The sequence below is a fragment of the Papaver somniferum genome, unplaced genomic scaffold, assembly GCF_003573695.1.
Source record: "Papaver somniferum cultivar HN1 unplaced genomic scaffold, ASM357369v1 unplaced-scaffold_137, whole genome shotgun sequence".
NCBI lineage: Eukaryota > Viridiplantae > Streptophyta > Magnoliopsida > Ranunculales > Papaveraceae > Papaver > Papaver somniferum.
In genome coordinates this window covers 22,015,499-22,031,243 of record NW_020622934.1, presented here as the reverse complement: position 1 = coordinate 22,031,243, position 15,745 = coordinate 22,015,499, and positions in this window count along the sequence as shown.

Sequence of the window (15,745 nt, the reverse complement as noted above, 5' to 3'; positions counted from 1 at the left end):
TAATGAACTTGGGCTTTGGTCTCTGAATTAGGCTTTTGATTAAGCCCACAGTTGACTGAATTGGGCTTTGAGCCTTAATGAACTGGGCTTTGGTTAAGTTCAGTGGACTGATGGGCTTTTGGTCTTAGAAACTGGGCTTGGTTTAGCTAGGCCTTTGGGCTTGCCTTAACCTAAACTGTGGCTGGGCCTAGGAGAGGAAGCAGTAGCAGCAGTAGGACTTAGGCCTTAACCAGCTGCAGCAACAGCAGCAACAGGGAAAAGGCAGCAGCAGTGGAGCAGCAGCAGACAACAGCAACAGCAGCAGCACAAGGCAAAGAAAGCAATGCAGCAGTGCAAAGGGCAAGTGCACAGCAGCTGCACAAGCAGTGGAAGGGAGGCAACAAGAGAAGAAGTAGCAGCAGCACAAGGCAGTGAATGCAGCAGCAGCAGCAGTACTGCAGGGCAGTGGAAGCAGAAGCAAGGACAATAAAGCAAATGAAGAAAACAAAAGAACAGCCAAGAACTAAACAAAGCAAATACTAGACAGCAAAGAAAGATGACAATACAAACCAAGGCCTAAGTCCAAGGGCAGGGATGTGGAGATAGCTAAGGAAAATGAATAAGAAAAAGAAACAAAGCCAAGTCAATGGCTCTAGGCATTCTTCCAGAGTGGGAAGAGAACTAGCTTGCTCATTGTCACTAGTGAGCACTAGTTTCTCCCCACTACTCAATCAACTCAGTGCATCCTAAGCATACAAATGGAATGGAAAGAGAATTAGCTTGCTATGAGCACTAATTTCTCCCATTGCACAATCAAATCAATGCTTCAAAGCTCTAACCTAGCATTCCACTTCTTGACAGTGAATTAAAACAACAGTGAACTAAACATGGCACTAACAGTGAACTAACATTAAGCACAAAACTAAACATTAAACACAAAACTGACATAACAGTGAACTAACATTAAACACAAAACCAAATTGAAATCAGAAACAAACAGAAATTATAAGAACATAAATTAAATGAACATGGAATTAAACATGAAATAAAACAGAAATTGAAAATTAACTAAAATTGAAATTGAAATTTAAAATTAAACATTAACAGAACTTCACAGTCCTGGACACTGGCTAGTCCAGCATACTCTCTCACACACACCCACAGTCCCAATTTATACCCACAGACCCCATTTCCCCAAAATACAAAATTAGGGTTCTTCACCCAAATCCCAAAATCAAACAACACAGAAATTAGGTATTTGATTCTACCTAATTTGATAGTACAATTTGAACCCATGTTTCTCTCTATTCGTCTCCAGGCTTTCCCTAACAGAAATTAGGGTTTTCTATAAAAATCCCCAAAAACCTAATTTGGACAGTTGAAATTAGGGTTGTTGAACCTCACATAAATTGATGCAATTTCTTCCAATTGATGTCGACCCATACCTTGTAATCTCTTCCTGCTCCATTCCCACGCGCCAATTGCTTCATCTATCAACCTAATTCACCAAATCCAACCCTAACAGTGATGAGGATGGTGGAGTTGTTGAAATATATTAATAGGTGATGGGGTATTGAGGGATATGATGGATTGTGGTTGTTGTGGGGAGTTGTTGATGGAGAAGGAGGTGGCGATGGAACTGGTACGGCAGAGTAGGTGGTGGTGGTTCTGCAAACAGGGTATGGTGGTGAAGGAGAGCTCGATGGAAGAAAGAAGAAGGGGTAGTTTGTTTGGGTTATATGTTTCTGGTACTATGGTGTTAAGCGGGCGTATCGAGTTTGATGATCTGCGACGCTGAGCCGTGGGATGTGGAGTTGATAGAACAATCTTACGGCGAGATGGAGTGAAGCTTGTAGCGACCGCTGGATTATATAATACAACAAAATCAACGACGCCAGATGGAGTTAGGTGTTGTAGTGTTAAGCGGAAATATATAGTTTGATGATCTGGCAAAGAAGCGACCGTAGGATCTAAATGTGATCTAATCTGAAGGCTTGGAATTTAGGCACTATGGTGTTTTGCAGGAGCTTCAGATTTTGATGCGCGATGAAGGAGCGACCATCGGATGATGAGATGGATCCAATCTGACGGCTGAGAATGGAGGCGGTTTTGGTTATAGAAAATGGGTTTGGGTAAGGGTTTTGGGCCTTGGGTATGCCAAGCCCATATCTTCTTTAAGAACAATTCTTCCTCTTCAAGCCCACTTCTAGCCTTTTGGTCTTGCGCTCCATTCTTTGCGGCTTCCTTGCGTAATTTCTTCCGGCTTTTCACCACTCTTCAACTCTTTTCCGCTCCGCAAGTTATCCAGACTTTATTTATTACCTAAAAATGCAAAATTAAGTAAGAAAAATATTTATTCTTGAAAACAATGAAAATACAGAATATGGGATAAAATGTAGAATTAATGCACAAAAGATGAGTTAAATGCCAACAAAAAGGGATAGATATATACAATATTTGGCACTCATCAAATACCCCCAAACCTGAATTTTACTTGTCCTCAAGTAAAACAGAACTAAGGAAATCCTAACTATACCACTGTCGCTGGTCTCTCGAATGCATTTAGCGTATGCACTAAGCCTTTTAAACCACTAAGTGTCCCTAGTGGACGAGTTGAAGTCTCGTGAAGGTTTGCTTAGAACGTACCTACAAAGTTCTAGGTCAAAATATAAGCTCAGATTCCATCAAATGTGACATGTGCAAAACAGTTTAAGCTCACAGCAAAATGGAGATGTCAATCTAGCTATGTAAGGCACAATCCTAGCACTGATAACAAAAAAAAGACATGTGATAAGAGTGTAAAGTGTATCTACACATGTGTAAAGAAAGATCTGAAGTTATGACTACTAATCACCAAGAGATAGTTTCTCAGGCTAAGAACTGAGGTCGAAATCTAGCTAGCTGTCCGGACTTTACGAGAATTGTGAATGAGTTGGAGGTATTTCACAATTACTCGCGTTGTACATCAATGGCATACACCCTTCCTTGCTTATTACAATGAAACAACAAAATGACTATTTACATGACTCTTATTTACATTGACTATTCTCTTTTTATTTTTGGAACAAGAGATGATGGAATTGATAAATACTTGATTTTTTTGTATTTTTCTGATATTTTTTTCTCTTTTTTTTTTCTGAATATATACATCGTTTTTTTTTTTTTTTTTTTTTTTTTTTGAAATCAGGAAACACTTTTGATACAAATACAAAAGGAAACAAAAATTACATGACACTTTGCAAGAGGTAGCCCTTTTTGATGCACCCAGTTAAATTCGATGGTTGTCTTTCTTAATGTAACCTCCACCTTCTATCCCAACCAACCAAAGAACAAGCTAGTCAAGTTTCGTTCAGTATTCTAAAGTGGTTGGCAATCGTAACTTCCTATCAAACACCTTGAAGATCGAGGCCATACATGTATTGGTAGATCGTGCGCGTGCAAATTTCTTATCACTATGTGAATTGTGCTAGAATCAGGGTGCCTAAATATCTAGACTAAGACTCCTAATAATTACATATTTGCACAAGAGTCAACATTTCAAGGTAAATGAGCTCCATTTTTATGATTTTTTTCAATTTTTAATTTTTTTTGAATTTGATTTTTCAATTTTTTTGGAATTTTTCAATTTTTTCAAAAAAGAAGAAGGAGTTCGTTTTCAATTATGGCAAATTATCATGGTATCTACTCTATACCCCCAAACCTAAACTAAACATTGTCCTCAATGTTTAAAAATATGGAAAGAATTAGAATGCAACATATGGAAAGGGACATGCTGAGTAGAGTAAAAGGAGAGAGAATACCCGATTTCGGCGAAAGCAGAATTAAAACTCCGTTATCCAAGGCAAAACTCCAACATATTCGGAGTCACAATGGATGAGCACAAAATATATACAAAAGGAATTTTAACTAACACATTATCTACAAGAAAATTTGGTTTTTAATGGGATTTGACTTTTTGGGAAAAATTTGGTTTTGTTGGGAGACATTTGGCTTTGATGGGAAAAAGAAAAATTTTGGTTTTTTAGGGAAACATTTGGAAAACTTTGGTTTTTATGGGAGAAATTTTTGGTTTTTGAAATTGGGAGCAAGCCCACTGTTGGTCCTCTAATGGAATGGGAGGAAGGCTGCGGCCCACGAAACACTAAGTTTTAATTTTGAAAATTTAATTTGGCCCAGTTGGTTAAGGCCCGACGTTTGTTTTAAAACTTTGGTTTCGAGGTCCACTCTTGAGTGGAAACAAGCCCACAATCGGTTACAAGCTCAGCTGGGTTTAAACCCAGAGTCCAAAATACAAGTCTAATGAAAGAATTTAAACAAGCCCACAAATTAAACAAACAAGCCCACAAATAAATTATTACAAACCCAACAGAAAATAAGAGAAGCCCAAAAATTGGCTTTAATATTACAAGCCCACAATTAAAAAATTGGAAGCCCACAATTCGGGTTCTCTTAAATGGGTTACCTTTTAAGCACAGCCCAGCTGCTCTGATATTGTTGCAAAAACCCAGTTGGGCTTTGGTTCTTTTCCTTGGTGGCGTCCCAGCAGAGGAAAAACAGGTTCAGAACAGCAGGTCCAACAGCAATTGAAGTGAAGCAGATGCAGATGCAAATGCTATGCAGTGAAATGCAAAAATAGCTAATAAAACAACAAGAAAAACACAGCACCAATCCCCGGCAGCGGCGCCAAAAACTTGGCAGGCCTCAAAGATGGGTATATAAAAATGAAGCGAAGTGAAACGCGGGCCTACAGTAATACCGCAAGTGCACGGTCGTCGGTTGTAGCTCGTGCAAGTACGGGTCGATCCACAGAGATTGGGAGTGTTTTGTGTGTTTAGCTATTTTGGGTTCTAGTTGCTATTGTTGGGCTTTGGGTTTAGTTTTGTTTGTAATGATGAAGTGCTTTAGGCCTTGGGCCTTTGAATTGAACTGAGCCTTGGACTCAGTTGGTCTTAAAATGAATTGAACTGGGCCTTAATAATGAACTTGGGCTTTGGTCTCTGAATTAGGCTTTTGATTAAGCCCACAGTTGACTGAATTGGGCTTTGAGCCTTAATGAATTGGGCTTTGGTTAAGTTCAGTGGACTGATGGGCTTTTGGTCTTAGAAACTGGGCTTGGTTTAGCTAGGCCGTTGGGCTTGCCTTAACCTAAACTGTGGCTGGGCCTAGGAGAGGAAGCAGTAGCAGCAGTAGGACTTAGGCCTTAACCAGCTGCAGCAACAGCAGCAACAGGGAAAAGGCAGCAGTAGTGGAGCAGCAGCAGACAACAGCAACAGCAGCAGCACAAGGCAAAGAAAGCAATGCAGCAGTGCAAAGGGCAAGTGCACAGCAGCTGCACAAGCAGTGGAAGGGAGGCAACAAGAGAAGAAGTAGCAGCAGCACAAGGCAGTGAATGCAGCAGCAGCAGCAGTACTGCAGGGCAGTGGAAGCAGAAGCAAGGACAATGAAGCAAATGAATAAAACAAAAGAACAGTCAAGAACTAAACAAAGCAAATACTAGACAGCAAAGAAAGATGACAATACAAACCAAGGCCTAAGGCCAAGGGCAGGGATGTGGAGATAGCTAAGGAAAATGAATAAGAAAAAGAAACAAAGCCAAGTCAATGGCTCTAGGCATTCTTCCAGAGTGGGAAGAGAACTAGCTTGCTCATTGTCACTAGTGAGCACTAGTTTCTCCCCACTACTCAATCAACTCAGTGCATCCTAAGCATACAAATGGAATGGAAAGAGAATTAGCTTGCTATGAGCACTAATTTCTCCCATTGCACAATCAAATCAATGCTTCAAAGCTCTAACCTAGCATTCCACTTCTTGACAGTGAATTAAAACAACAGTGAACTAAACATGGCACTAACAGTGAACTAACATTAAGCACAAAACTAAACATTAAACACAAAACTGACATAACAGTGAACTAACATTAAACACAAAACCAAATTGAAATCAGAAACAAACAGAAATTATAAGAACATAAATTAAATGAACATGGAATTAAACATGAAATAAAACAGAATTGAAAATTAACTAAAATTGAAAATTAACTAAAATTGAAATTGAAATTTAAAATTAAACATTAACAGAACTTCACAGTCCTGGACATTGGCTAGTCCAGCATACTCTCTCACACACACCCACAGTCCCAATTTATACCCACAGACCCCATTTCCCCAAAATACAAAATTAGGGTTCTTCACCCAAATCCCAAAATCAAACAACACAGAAATTAGGTATTTGATTCTACCTAATTTGATAGTACAATTTGAACCCATGTTTCTCTCTATTCGTCTCCAGGCTTTCCCTAACAGAAATTAGGGTTTTCTATAAAAATCCCCAAAAACCTAATTTGGACAGTTGAAATTAGGGTTGTTGAACCTCACCTAAATTGATGCAATTTCTTCCAATTGATGTCGACCCATACCTTGTAATCTCTTCCTGCTCCATTCCCACGCGCCAATTGCTTCATCTATCAACCTAATTCACCAAATCCAACCCTAACAGTGATGAGGATGGTGGAGTTGTTGAAATAGATTAATAGGTGATGGGGGTATTGAGGGATATGATGGATTGTGGTTGTTGTGGGGAGTTGTTGATGGAGAAGGAGGTGGCGATGGAACTGGTACGGCAGAGTAGGTGGTGGTGGTTCTGCAAACAGGGTATGGTGGTGAAGGAGAGCTCGATGGAAGAAAGAAGAAGGGGTAGTTTGTTTGGGTTATATGTTTCTGGTACTATGGTGTTAAGCGGGCGTATCGAGTTTGATGATCTGCGACGCTGAACCGTGGGATGTGGAGTTGATAGAACAATCTGACGGCGAGATGGAGTGAAGCTTGTAGCGACCGCTGGATTATATAATACAACAAAATCAACGACGCCAGATGGAGTTAGGTGTTGTAGTGTTAAGCGGAAATATCGAGTTTGATGATCTGGCAAAGAAGCGACCGTAGGATCTAAATGTGATCTAATCTGAAGGCTTGGAATTTAGGCACTATGGTGTTTTGCAGGAGCTTCAGATTTTGATGCGCGATGAAGGAGCGACCATCGGATGATGAGATGGATCCAATCTGACGGCTGAGAATGGAGGCGGTTTTGGTTATAGAAAATGGGTTTGGGTAAGGGTTTTGGGCCTTGGGTATGCCAAGCCCATATCTTCTTTAAGAACAATTCTTCCTCTTCAAGCCCACTTCTAGCCTTTTGGTCTTGCGTTCCATTCTTTGCGGCTTCCTTGCGTAATTTCTTCCGGCTTTTCACCACTCTTCAACTCTTTTCCGCTCCGCAAGTTATCCAGACTTTATTTATTACCTAAAAATGCAAAATTAAGTAAGAAAAATATTTATTCTTGAAAACAATGAAAATACAGAATATGGGATAAAATGTAGAATTAATGCACAAAAGATGAGTTAAATGCCAACAAAAAGGGATAGATATATACAATATTTGGCACTCATCACAATCTCCACCGTTCAAAGTCGCGCCGTCCGCCATTCCCAAGCTGGCAACACCATCTTCACCACCCCACGACCCAAATTGGCACCAACATTCCGGGAAGCAAAACTCTACGCCAACACCCACTGGTCAAGCCGGAAATGCGCCAAGTCCTCAATACAAGGATCACGGATTCCTCATGCCTTCCGCTAAAGGTTAGTTGAATTTCCATAGAAAACTCTTAACGTCTTGCCCTTTCGATTTTACTCTTGTTTGTCACCATCTCATGCTTACCCCTCAACAACGCCATTGTTACGTGCTAAGCAGGGGACTTAATGTTGATGGTGGTTTTTATATTAGGGTTAAAATCGTAAAATCTTGCATCTGATGTGACATCTCTCTGCAAGGAAACAGAGCCACGTGTGCTAACCTCTCCACTGGCATATTTATTTATCCGCTCATATACTTACATGAAATTTATCCAGACTGGCGAATCCCAGATGTTCTGTAAATTTCGGTGCCTCTTTTATATTCACTTAATATAAGTTCCTCTGAATGCCTTCTATGCTATGTTCTACGGCCGAACTCTTAATGTTGATATGGCATGACGATTTATGTTCACTCGCAACAGAGTAGCACGAATCTTCAAGTATCAAGAATAAGATCTTTGCATAAGGTATTCAATCAGAAAAGCATGCTGCTCTCTGGAAACGAACTTAAAATAGCTCTGTGTCGACACATAGAATTCAATCAACCTGAATAACTTGCAGAAGTTAGGGTTTCGTGCCTCGCGCAATATACCATACCTTGCTTGTCAAAATTAAGCCTATTAAGTAATTAAATCCGCCACATGTGCTGTAAGAGGGGCCAAGCCCTAGCTTTCCGTCCCCACTTCCCATCGACCAATCCGGTCGCCCTAAATGTGCCCCGCACATTCCGAACAAGGACGGACCCATGTTGCTTACCGACCCCCTTTCCATCGACCAATCAGGTCGCTTTAAATCCGCCACAACCCACTGGAAGTGCGGACATCCCTAGCTTGCCGACCCCACTTCCCATTGACCAATCAGGTCGCCCTAAAGGCGCCACACTCTCACCAGAAGTGTGGTCGCGCCTTATGTTTGGCCGGCCCCCTTTTGTGACCAATCGGGTTGCTCTAAACTTGCCACCGTACATTAAAGTCCAAACACACCCTACCGCGCCAACTTCGCAACATGCCAACTTCATGGAAACCTGCCATAAATAGCCACCCACGACAATTACTAATCTTGTGGCCGTTTCCACACTATGGCCTTGCCAGAGTTCCTTTGGCATAGCCACGACGCCAATTGAACAAAAGTAGCGCCATGCCGCAGCCGCACGCCACGTGCACCAATTAGGGTTTCGACAAAACCTAATTTGAGCAAATTGCTACAAGAGCCAAATAACGTTCCCAGAGCAATGGGATTGGCGTGCCAACAGGGCCAATGTTTCCACGCCACATGTGGATCCGACTCCACGGAGAATTCTTCCATGACACCTTGGACACGCCAAGCCCTAATTCTTCCAAGGCGCCTTGGTCACGCCAAGCCCTAATTCTTCCACGGGGAATTATTCCACGGAGCCTTGGCAACGCCAAGCCATAATTCTTACACGAGGAATTCTTCCACAGAGCCTTATCCACGCCAAGCCATAATTCTTCCATGGAGAATTATTCCACGGCGCCTTGGCCACGACAAGCCCTAGTTCTTCCATGGGAAATTCTTACACGGAGCCTTGGCCGCGCCAAGCCCTAATCCTTCCACGGCGAATTCTTACACGGAGCCTTGGCCACGCCAAGCCCTATTTCTTCCACGGCGCCTTGGCCACGCTAAGCCCTAATTCTTCCACGGAGAATTCTTCCACGGTGCCTCTTGCATCATCGTGCCACTGGCATGCACAAGTCATGCTGCAATGCCACTGCGCAATTATCAGGCACCAACACAAGGTAGCCACGATCAACGGCTATCCTTATTCATAAGATACGATCTCGGACATCGAAGTTCGCCACCGAGCTGGTAAGATCGTGACAAGTTTTGGTTATTTATTTATTTGATTGATTGACTAAAGTTGGTCAAATCTTGATTGCACATAGTTTTTTTAGCCTAAGAACCTTCTCTTCTGATATAAGGTCACTCAAACTAGATCAAGGATCGACATAGTTCAGATCTTTTTTTAGACCTGGCAATAGGTTTGTGATCATCCGTTGCTAACAGACTTCTTTATATGCATGATCGATCACAAGGGAATCAAGTTTTTTATTGTAGGTACATTGAAGACTGAAGATTTAAAGACAAGAAGATTTCTTATTGGTTTTTAATTTTTGTGATTTACTCATGTACACACTTGATTGGATGGGATCCAACGAGTTTGATTATCTTTGGTATTCATAACTTGTTGTGTAGATCCACGATCTATCATTTGGTGGTCTTCTTCAGGATCCAAATATGATAGGTTGTGAACCTGGATCTGATTATCTCAATAATCTAGATCTTAGTTGATCTAAACCGAACAAAGGAGTTTATATTATTTAATCGGAAGAGCCTTTGTTTACTCAAAAAAATATCTCTAATTTAGTTCTTGAGATTTGGAGCGGTTACCGAATACATATTAGTCCTTTACTGTTTGGGAATACGATCCAAAGGAGTTGATTGCTTGAAGTCTTCACAAGCGGGGAAGCGACTTAATATAGTGAACTCTATCATAGCATTTACGTACGATGATCAGATTGGTAGTAGGCGTAGGGATACTGAGGGAACTTGGTAACTTGGAGTTGGTTTACTTGGTCTCGATTATTCTCCCACACTTAGACTTTTCTGGTCCTCGAGCAAACTAAACCAAACTAAAATACAACAACTCCGTTTCTTCGAGTCTACTGGTACTCTTAGCATAAATAACAAGCCTTTAAACCCCTAGGTGTCCCTAGTGGACGAGTTATAGTCTCGTGAAGGTTGACAAGAGGTGTACCTACAAAACCTAATCTTCCAACTTACAAAGCGTTCCAGCGTCGCAAGCATCCAAAGAGTTATGAGGACATAGAGTTTCTGCATGCTAGTAATAAGAAGTTAGAAATACCAAAGAGCATATTCTCATTCTTAAATTTTGAGTGAGAAATAACCATACCATAATGAGAGAACGCGTGTTTGAGAGCGATCAATAAGCATTTCGTCTCGACTTCTGCCTCACTAATAATGGTTTTATGATAATTGCACTAAAAAAGATAGCTTTTTTATGGGTCTCACATGTGTGCAGGTAGGAATGAAGAGAGAAATCCTACACACGTTGAATGGTGGGAAGGAAACCTTCTGAATTATTTCTGGAGACTCCATAGAATCGTGGAGGATAAAAGATATTTTTCTGATGATCTCTAAGAAAGGAAATCAACCACTATTGCAAGGATGAGATTACTTACTCACCTTCACATCTGATTGCCAATTATGGTAGCACCACTCTCACAACATCCAATAGAAACGTCTTCCTTCGTCTCGTCTTCTTCGTCTCCGGTCTTTAACTGTTGATGATAAATTCTTGAACTTCGATCCTTAACAATTTGTAACTCTTTTCCTCAAATTCCTTGTCGCTTGAAACTTCTTTATATATTTTTCTTCCATCCCCACGGCTCATTAAATAAAACTAAAAACAAAATAACAAATTTTTTTCTTGTCCCATTTTTTTTCATTTTCATTTTCATTTTTTTTTCATTTTTTATTTTTTTTTCGATTTTTTTTTGAAGACAAGAAAAAATACAATACAAAGTAAAACAAGATAATGAAATATGGTCGTGGGAGAAGTACTTTACCGCTTGATTCTTCATAACTTGTATTGTCTCATATCATAAACTTCAATAACTCTCATCTTTTGATTTTCTTCGCTCTCGTACTTAGTCTTCCACTTTGATATAAAATTCCGCTCCTTATATGTAAGTCTTGAACATGTATATGTACAAACATGCTCATTGTATGTTGCTTTTACTTGGATATGAAATTTGCTCTTACTTGTATTGTTGCTTGTAAGCCTTAAACGTCTTCAACTTTCCTTGTAGATTTTGATGTCACTCCTTTGTTGGTGATGATGTGTGTTTCTATGGACCTGTTGTTGTCGAGAGAATGGTGCTAACAGTAAATCAAACTACAAGAAGGAGGCTTTCATCTATAGACGTCACCCTCATGATTGACAAAATGAGCACTCAAGAGATCAAAAATAGTGCCGAAAATGCTGTGAAGTTGGGTAGCTCACCATTCTACCCGGAATTAACGTACGGTGAGATACACTCAAAAGAAAGCTCTTTAGTCATTTACAAAGAATTTTTGGTCTGGTGCCTCACATGATGTAAACACGGGTAGTCTCCACTAATGATTGATCAACAACTCTAATAATGCATTTCCCTCTGCTCCTCATTTGCATCACCGGCATGATTAAATCCATTATTTAACACTCTAACAAGTAAGAAATCCGAACGTATTTCCCTAACACTTTCAAGTTCAGTTATGTCGGTCAGAAATCTCTATGTAAACATACATAGAAGTATGCTAGTGACTCTAAAATCTCTATAAGTTGGAAGGTTGTATACCTCAAATTTTTTTTTAAACTAAAAGCATCAAATTATACAAATTATATATAAATTACATAAACTGATACTTCAACTCATAGTTATTTCAGAATAATAGAGGATAAACACTAAACAATCTATTTAGTTGGTATCTAATCCCAACTCAGCTAATATATGCCTCATCGTCAAGAAAAAATTCCATCTACTTAGAAAGGTTAGTGTTTATTCTGAATTTTTCAAAAATCTTTAAAAGTTGGAGTTTTGTATACGTCAATTTTTGTTCATTATACCCTACCTCCATACTTAAATCAAACATTATACTCAATGTTTGAAACCATTGCAAAAAGAATAAGAGGAATACTTGAAAAAATAAGGAAGTAAGAATTGACAATAAGAGGAATACTTGAAAAAGATTAGGAATTAAGAATTGACAATAAGAGGAATACTTGAAAAAGATAAGGAAGTAAGAATTGGAATTGCGCACCTTATTGACGCATACGAGAAACATTTATAGACTCCCCATATATCAACAATCTGAAAATTTGAGGATCTACCCACAAAACAATCTACATATATTGCAAAAGCTTCACAAAAATGTTAACATATTTTGGGAAAATCGAAATTATCATCCCCCAAGAGTCACCCCCACACTTAGTCTTTTCTACACTTGGAAGTGTATACAAAACATAAGTGTAAGGCACTTCTATTGTTTTTTCTTCGCAAACCTGCATGGTATTAGACTCAAACGTATATGGTGGATACTTGGAAGAAAGAAATTCGAAAAGCACTTTTGAAGCACATAATTTCATCCCCAAATGAGGTATTTTCCTAAAAGATGGATTACCAACTCTATGATAAACTACTTCAAGTTTGGGAGGATCATCATTAGATGGAGATTCATGTAAAGGGTTAGACAAACCTCGCATAATCTCACGCATTACGGGATCCTCAGTACTTCTGAAAAAGTCCATTGATTCTCCTACATCAGAAGTATCACAATTCTCATTCAAACTCTTTACGAGTCATTCTTCATCAGTTTCTTCTATATCCAAGTCCTCCTCATCGGAAAAGAAATCAGAATCTTCCATAAGTAAATTAGCGTAATTATGTGGTTCACAAGTTGACTTCGCATTCAAAGTATCGTCTATCTCTGGATTTGGGGTAGGATGCACAAAGAAGTCGTAATCATCATCGCTCTCATACACAACATAAGTCTTACCATCAATAATTGTAGTGTTCTAGACTCAACTTCTTCCTTTTGAATAGGAGAATGATCATTATAATCATGAGTTGAGCTAGTAGCACTATCATTATCAATATTTTCCATAGGTTCATCATCCTCAGAATCTTCTTCTTGGGGATCTTCTCCATTATCCACACGGCGGTTAACCTCATCATGTATGACCCTAGAAATTGCTTGAAGAGTCTCTTCCGTTGCTCCCTCTTCTTCCAACTGCTCATATTGTTTAAAGAGTTTCTTTATGTTAACATGTTTTCCGCTACTACTCACAATAGGTTCTCTAGACCACGTCTCTTCCCGTTGAATGGGTGAAAGATCATAAGTACGATCTGGAAAAGGTCTAAATACATTATTATAGGTTTCACTTGGTACGAAACTCGGCACGTTGGGAGTTGAGTTAACCTGGTTCCATGTACGTCGAAAATCCTTGAATTCTTCAAACATCTGCATGAAACTAGGTTGGAACGTATGACAAGTATACTATTCCCCCATCCTTGTGATTTTTCACTTACATAACCACCAAAAGGTTGCTGCGATGTATGAGAATAATCACAAGGTCTTGTAGAATAGTCATCATAGCCAAAAGATTGGTTTTGATTATATCCCAAGTATGGTTGGAAGTCATAAGAATGAGAATTAAATTGATCACCATAGTATGCATGGTCTTGTGAACCATATACGTTAATCTCAAAAGGATTCATCTTGAAAATTGCACACAACTAGTTTAGAGACTTATCTCTTGTTCCAATTGTGCACACGCAAAAAGAATTATTGATTGCTCCTGAAAATAAGATTCTCAGTAAACAAATTAGTAAAAGCTTATAATGAAAACTGAATGCAAAAACAGAAAATTAAATAACAACTCAAACTCACAAAAAATATATCCCTTACTCTTCTTATACTAACAAGTAGCACAAGGATAAGCAGGTTCGTTCCTAAGGGAGAGTTGACCTAAAGTTGTCGATTTAATTTCTGAAATATGAATAATGCAAAAACTGCAAAGCAAATATGAATGTGAATAATGAGGATGGGAATGATTAGGGGTTCTTTCTCCACTAATGAACATGAATCTTCTTCAAACTCCATTTACTAACAATCCTAGACAAGTTATAAGTTCAACAAGTCCATTAACTACAAAGTCACTTTTTAGAATAAGTTCTCTACTCGTGTCTAGTCAATCAAGCCACTGTGAATAAGCTCTCTAGTGTAACTTAACCAACCGATATTTTCTATGAGTCGAATTGATCCTAACCACATGCTCATAAGTTCGACATGTTAACTTAGGGTTGTCAAATACACATCAAAATCCACAACATCCCATTGCAACGTTGATGTTTCGCTACTTATGATTAAATCACCACACAATTACGGATTATGGTTCAATAATCTAGCATTAGAATTGCAAACAAGTTATTTAATTTTCCACTCAAACACCCTCCAAACAGTTCATGGTCATAAGAACGGTAAAAGACAAGCAATAAAACGATATTGAGAACAAAAATCAAATCACATAGCTTTGAAATATACCTAACCAAACAAGAGATTAGCTACACATGGAGTTTATAATAATCAACACAAAGAAAAAAAGCTTTTAAACCAAAGATTTTCGAATTCAAACCACAACAACAACCAAGGTGCTGGTGGCCTCCTTCTATGATGTGATAGGTCTCCTTGTCGTTGGTACCAACAAGTAGAGATCATGTCCAGGTTTTGCAGTTTTCTTCTCTGGATTAAACGGACTGGATTGTGGCATTGGTGATATGAGTGGAAGAAGGAACCTCCCATAGCTGGACTGTTGGAGGACTGCAGCAGTATTAGTGGCGTTGCGAACGGATTCTAGAAGGTGGACTGATGGTTGTGGTCTGTGGAGGTGCTGCTGTGTACCTCAGGTCCAGGTTCAGGTACTTGTATTGCTGCAAACTGGTGCAAGTGAGCCTGCGAACTGGTGGTGGATGATATATGCAGTAGACTGGTGGTGAAGGTGGATGCAGGCGATACGAAGGTGGTATGCAGGTGGAGATGGATATGCAGAAGATGGATGAGATTGTGATGCAAAGGTGATAATGCAGGTGGTTTATGCAGGTGATGTGAATGGAGTTTGTGGTGATGATTGGATAGGAGCAGAGAGCTCCTCTCCGTTGGTGATGCAAAACCGTCGCAGGAGGTGGTATATGGGATATCTCCGTAGCTTTAGGTTTTACCCTCTATATATATGTTCTTGCTGCAATCCCACGCAAGCCAACTTCCTAATCCATCGCGGATTCTAAATCAAGTCTTTAATCTTCAGTCGTTTATCATATGGCTGCAGCAACAATTGTTTCCCTGTCTTGTCGGCACTGTTCCATGTTTATCTCAATTTCTACAATAAGTCGTGGCCACTTTCTCGCTGCTATGTTGAGTCTAAATACAACCCAAACTCTGCTTTATCACAATCATTCCAAATCGCATCCATTCATCAACTAAACAACGGCAGAACTTCAATCTTGGCTGGATTCTCGCTTCAAACCACAGAATCCATGGGCACACTATCACAGACTTAACTT